Consider the following 6000-nt stretch of genomic DNA (forward strand, 5'->3'; position numbering starts at 1 on the left):
AACATGAACCCGCCATTACAGAATCTCACGAATTTGTTCCAGTGCCCTAAGAACCCACCGTGCTCTGCCTATCCATCACGTCTGCATATTTGGAAAGAAAAAGATGAAAGAAAAAAAAAATACAGTTAAAGAACATACATCTCAAGCAGAATCAGCCACAGTTTGGGGACAATTACTCTTACAAAGATTTGATATTTATGTTAAATATTAAATATTTAAATATCATTAAATATTAAATATGCTTTCTGTGCGTAATTTTTAAAAAAATCAATAGCTAAGAGAAATATTGAAGAAAAAAGAAAAGACAATAAAAAAACAAAGAGGAAAATAAAAACATTACAAAAATGAAAGCTACATTAGAAGCAATAATATTCTAACACGCATAATTAGAAATCGCCATTAGGGAAATGAAAGAGCAGCTTCAGGAAATCAAGCAAAATGAGCTAAAGAGTACAAAATTAAAAATAAATTTGGATAATGTGAAGGATATGGGAGACAGACAAATGAGATCCAACATGGCCATAATTGGTGATCCCGAAAGAAAAAGAAAAACAAAACAGCAACGTTCTCCCCAGCCCCTAAAAAAAATCAAATATACAGTGTAACGGGAAAACTTGAAATAAAAGAATCTCGAATCAATGCGGTATACCGTATTCAAGAAAAGTTCATGAAAACTGACCAACTCCATGACACATTCCAGCAAAACAAAACAAAACAAAACAAAACAAAACAAAACAAAAAAATGACGAAGAATCATGTGGACATCTATCAGAAAAAAGCAAGTTATATGCAAGGATGGAAGTTCCAGACACATCTAAACACCACTGCCCAGCAGCATTCAGTGCGGGAAGGGTCCTCAGCATTGTTCACATATATTTACAAATTCATGAAAGGAAAAATAAGTGATTCGAGAAAGCTAACTCAACTTCCACGTATAAGGCAAAAGAAAGAAACTGTCTATGTAAACACACAAAAAACAATGCAATCTATGGCTGTTTCTTTAGTGAAGGGTGACTAAGTGAAATTCAACAACCCAAGAAATAATTCAAAAAGAAAAGTATAGACAGATGAACTGAGTAGTAAAAGCCTGTTGGTAAGGACTGAATCCTTTCAAATTTGAAGCAAGTCTAAACCAAGATTGTAGGAATTAAGCCAGAATGTAAATACTATAGATCTCAATAATGTAAAACTGATAATATGATTAAAATTCAGGTGGTGCGTGTACGAAGGACCACAAAGCACATGCGCTAATCTATTTAACTATCATAATGAGTCTTACAAGAGACTAGTATTTAAAAACCTAAAAATGACTTCGAACTGTTCGTATTTTCATAATTTTCTTAATTGAGTTATTTCTCTAAATCTAATATCTCCTTTAAAGAGAAATGAATACCTGAAAGCTAGCAAATTCTTCGGTTTTATGTCAGCTTTTTTCCTCTCTTTAATCCAAATCTAAAATTCAGTTCAATTCTTTCTTTGAGTAGGGTATTTTTGCATTGTTTTAAAAGAACATCTATCTATCATCATATTATCTAAATACTTTCTATGTGTAAAAAAAGAAGTAGAAAGATGTATGGTAAAAATTCTTACTAACTCTCTCTCTCTCTTTCTCTCTCTCTCTCTCTCTCTCTCACACACACTATTTGAATTTAGACAGTATATCTCCAATGATAGTCTCTCAATTTCATGATTGGTATTTATGGGTGATGAAATTTTTTTGAACTTATATGCTTAGCTTGAGTTATTTTTAATGAGTTTATCTTACGCTACTGCATTCTAATTAATGTGATATAAAAATAAATATACAGGTACACAAATAAGCAAATATTTTATAACCCTGTTCCTTCCACTAAAAGAATTAAAAAGGAAAAATGAATAAATAAATGAATTTAAAAGGTGTAAATTTACTTTATACTATCAGTTACTTTTATTTATCAAGAAAAGTATGTAAATAACAATGTACTTCGCATTCTTTTCACAAAATAATTGATCTTGTCTGTCTGAGCTTAGACCAAATACATAATAATTTTCTAAATGACAAAGTGAATTTGTTCTCACTAAGCAGAGGTACATGGAAAATTCTAAAAAAGAAAAAAACTATTCTGGCACGCCACTAGAAATATTTAAAGGAAAAAATGCAATGTACCACTTTATAAATGACGGGGCTTTTTTGCTAAGATGTGATAAGTTATGCATTTATACAACCTAATAGAAAGGCTTGTATAAAAATGTGTGGATTTATCATATTTGAAATCTTTGGACTGCATAGCTATGATTCTTGCTATGAAGAAATCACCGAAGCACTGAAAATGAAATCACTCTGTATTTCTGTCTGTTATACAATTGGCGTCAGCATTTTTGAGTGTGTGTTTGTTTTGTAAGGCTGTGCAAGTGTACACATGTGTCAGGGGAGGGACAGGGCAGAGTGTGCTTGAACGTCTTCTTCCTTATACAATACAATGCATGCAGATTGGTGGCACCTTTAACAACCACGATGCAAAAAAGATGATAAACAAACCCATCGGATAAATGAGAATTGCTCAAAAGAAGCAATTCCATATTCAGCATGTGGCTCCTTTTTTTTTTTTACAAAGATCTTTGAAAAGCATTGCGACTGCAGATAAAATTGCGAATATCTCATTTTGCAAACCGATTCTGTGTAATTCCCCTGCTGACCCTATTTAGCTCTCTGTGTGACTTCTACTTAGCCAATCCTGTGAGTGTTTCTCGAAGGACATAGTGAAGATGCTGATCATTTAAACATAAGAAGTTTTCAACTGGAGAAGCAAGAACTATGAATTGCAATTCCCCAAACCCCCGATGTTGACAGCACCCTATTAACATAATGGGTGATGGGCGGCTAATCGCAGAGCTCTTCAAAGTTTTGTTCCCAAGTCATCAAGTTCTGAAACTTCTCATAAAGTATCACAGGTGCCTTACGACGGACAAGCTTAACTGCTGGCAGTGGAGACTCCAGACGTTCTTATTTGGAAGAGAAATGAGCAGCAACACGCCGGGTGAGATCTGGTGAGGTCACGTGAGCCCCAGTCTTGCTCAGTTGCCCCAGCCAGTACCCTCCCTGGAGAAACTTCTGATAACCATCCCTTAAAATCACCCGCTGGACACTGCAAACCCCACCCTTCCACTCTTGGATGAAAAAATGTTAGCGATCGCATTTCCCCATTGCCACCGCAGAAAGGGGGTGAGGCCACCAGAAACTGCGAGAATTAGCACCGTCATCCCATCTTGCCCCTTAGTTTTCCTGCAGCAAAGACTAGCGAAACACTGAAAAATATACCTGTCGTCTCTCTTTCCCTGGTTTGATCCCAACGTCCCCGAACGCAGATTCAATATATTTTCTCTCCCAGGGAGAAATGAATTTTAAGCATCAGCATCACAGCAGCAGAGCGTAAAGAAAACAGTGTCTTCTCCCCAACACCACCTCGTACCTGTTATGCTAACACACAGACAGGGCAGGAAGGAATCGCCGAGGCTCGCCAGCAACTCTCTCTCCCTGCAGCAGACAGCACGATTCTCTACTTACAGATCTTCCCAGGAAAATGTCTCCGGATCCGGATGATGTTTCTGCAGGACTGTGTGTCGAGCTCCGGGCCAGGCGTGCCGTGCGTGCAGGCAGACCGGGCGAGCCGAGCGGAGCGTCTCTGCCGCTGGGAGATAATGGGGCTCCCTCCCGTGGGACCGCAGCCTTTATGCACTGAGCACCGCGTGCTCGTCTCTGGTCTCAGGCACGCAGCACGCTCGTCTCCTGCTGCCCTCCTGATGGAAGCCAGACAATTAGTTCTGGAAGCACATGGCCAAAGCTCCTGCCTGCAATGCTCCGAAGGAAATTCTCCTCGCTGGAAAAAGCCAGCCCCGTCTCCACCACCCTTCACAGCATCACGGAGGCAGAGCGGAGAGCAGCTGCCATCCCTGTGGATGACAGATTAAACTCCCCCTCCCTTCCTCTGGCTGGAGACAGTCACTTCTGTTGGGTCATCAGAAAAGCTCTTATTGAAAACTGGGTCAGACTAACTACTTATCAGGTTTCCAGCAGAGAAGGAAGTCACTTTTTTTCTTCCTCTGGTTTCACTGCATTGTCATTTGAAGCGAGGATTAAGCCGGTCCGGGGCGTGCACTGATTTGGATGGGGCTCAGACATGAGCCTTCTGCCGGCAGCTCCCGCCACTCGTTAGGGTGAAGGGAAGAGGAAATTAAATCAAAGAATTTGGCACTGCCACCAAATCCCTTCTCGATTAAATTTTTAACATAGGTGCACGAGGCTTCTGAACGGCAGGTAAGTGCAGCAAAAGCGTGGACTCAAACCGGTCCAAGAACATGGAGTCAGACAAGTGCCAAGGAACATATTTACCGACTGCAGAGGCCGAGAGCGAAACCGCTCCGTGGGAAAACGAATAACAAATGCTGTTTGCGGCTCACACCAGCCTCCGACCCAACTTTTTAAGATGTTTGGGTTTTGTCATCGGTTTTGAAGAGACCAAATGCTTGTCCAATGACAGCTGAAAAATGAGAAAGTCGCCTGCACGCGCACGAAGACACCAGCACATGCACATGGGGCCCCAACACGAGAGCAGGGAAAGTGCTCGGAGTCATTGTCAGGGCGTGATCAACATAAATTTTGCGCTCAGCTTCTTAAAGCAAACAGGTACCAGGAAAATGAAATCCACAGTCAAATGCAGAGAAGCCAAAAGGTGTCTCTGGGACTCAGTCTGCTTGTATCTGATCAGCCAAACGTTTTCTCGGGCTGCATTCTGCGGTTCGGGTGACCACGTTCTTCTGCAGAGGCCTGTCGCGGACCACACTGCTCCGTGAGGTGTAATCATCATCCTAAGAGAATTTAATTGAGGGGGGGTTGGTGCTTCTGAACCCGGGGTGAACTCACAACGGGCTGTACTGTTCTTCCGTCCCATTCATGAGGAGGAACATGAGGTAGATTAACTCATAGGGGCAATGTTTGTCTTAATCAGGCTTCTATGTTTTCAACTTAAAGGTATCTATCTTCCCCCCTTTTGAAATCAAGATATAATTTAGTCATAAAAATACCAACATGATGGATTTTTCTGCGGAGGTAGGAGAAAAATCATCGCAATGCAGTGGGTTTTTACAAAGAGGAATTCATTTCGATGGAAAGGACGCCCCTTTGTTTAAATCTCCAACACTCCCGCCCCATATTCAAGGACAGGTGCCGGCTTTGCTTCCTGTTTCACCAGGAGGGGAGTCGGGCTCAGGAGAGAACTTCCGGCGCGCTCCCTCTGCACCCAGGCACACACCTGACCCTCGCATACCTGTCGCCTAACCTGTGCCTTCTCACTTGCCACTCAGGTGAAGCAGCGCGCTGTGCCTGGAGCCGCACCCGCCCTGCACCTGTCGCTGGGCTCCAGGGACGGGGCCAGCCTCGGGGCCCTCGAGCATTAGCTCGTCTCTTCTACACAGCACAGCACAGCACAGGGATTCGCGGCCACCTCGCTCGCCTCCGAAATTACCGTCACACCTCCTCAAGCCACCGATTCATGGTCTTGCTTTCTTTTATGGCAAACACCTTGAAAGAATTGTCTACACTCATCTCCGATTTGTCCTTTCTCATTCTTAAATGGATCGGTCTTTTGTCCCCACTGTTCCACATGAGTTTCACCTTCCACGAAATTTTCACGAATTATCCACTGAAAAACCCAGTGATACGCTCCCTGTCTTCATTTGGGTTGATGTATCGGAAGCATTTAACAGAGTTTGTTAGTTTCTTCTCCTTTAAACACTGCCTTTATTTGGCTTCTTGATTTTCCTTCTCTCCCACCAGCTGCTCCTTCCCCAATCTTTTTGCTGATATCTTCCCATTTTCTTAATCTTTAACAACTGGGGTGTACCAAGGTCTAATATCAGGTCCATATACCAAAATCTACAAAGTATTGCTGAGAGAAATCAAATAAGCGCTGAATTAATAGAAAAACATACCATGTTCATGGACCAGAAAACTCAATATTTTTA

General features: G+C 41.7%; 1 protein-coding gene across 1 annotated transcript in view; it reads right to left on the reverse strand.

Annotated features, from left to right (window-relative positions):
- CNTN6 (contactin 6) overlaps nt 1-3688 on the reverse strand; it is a 213563-nt gene extending 209875 nt beyond the window's left edge. Inside the window, exon 1 of the mRNA XM_039836823.1 lies at nt 3450-3688. The gene's annotated coding sequence lies outside the window, so the exon portion shown is untranslated. The remainder of the gene's footprint in view (nt 1-3449) is intronic.
- Nucleotides 3689-6000: the final 2312 nt, after the last annotated feature.

The sequence above is a fragment of the Pteropus medius genome, unplaced genomic scaffold (assembly GCF_902729225.1).
Source record: "Pteropus medius unplaced genomic scaffold, Ma_sr-lr_union100, whole genome shotgun sequence".
Classification (NCBI taxonomy): Eukaryota; Metazoa; Chordata; class Mammalia; order Chiroptera; family Pteropodidae; genus Pteropus; species Pteropus medius.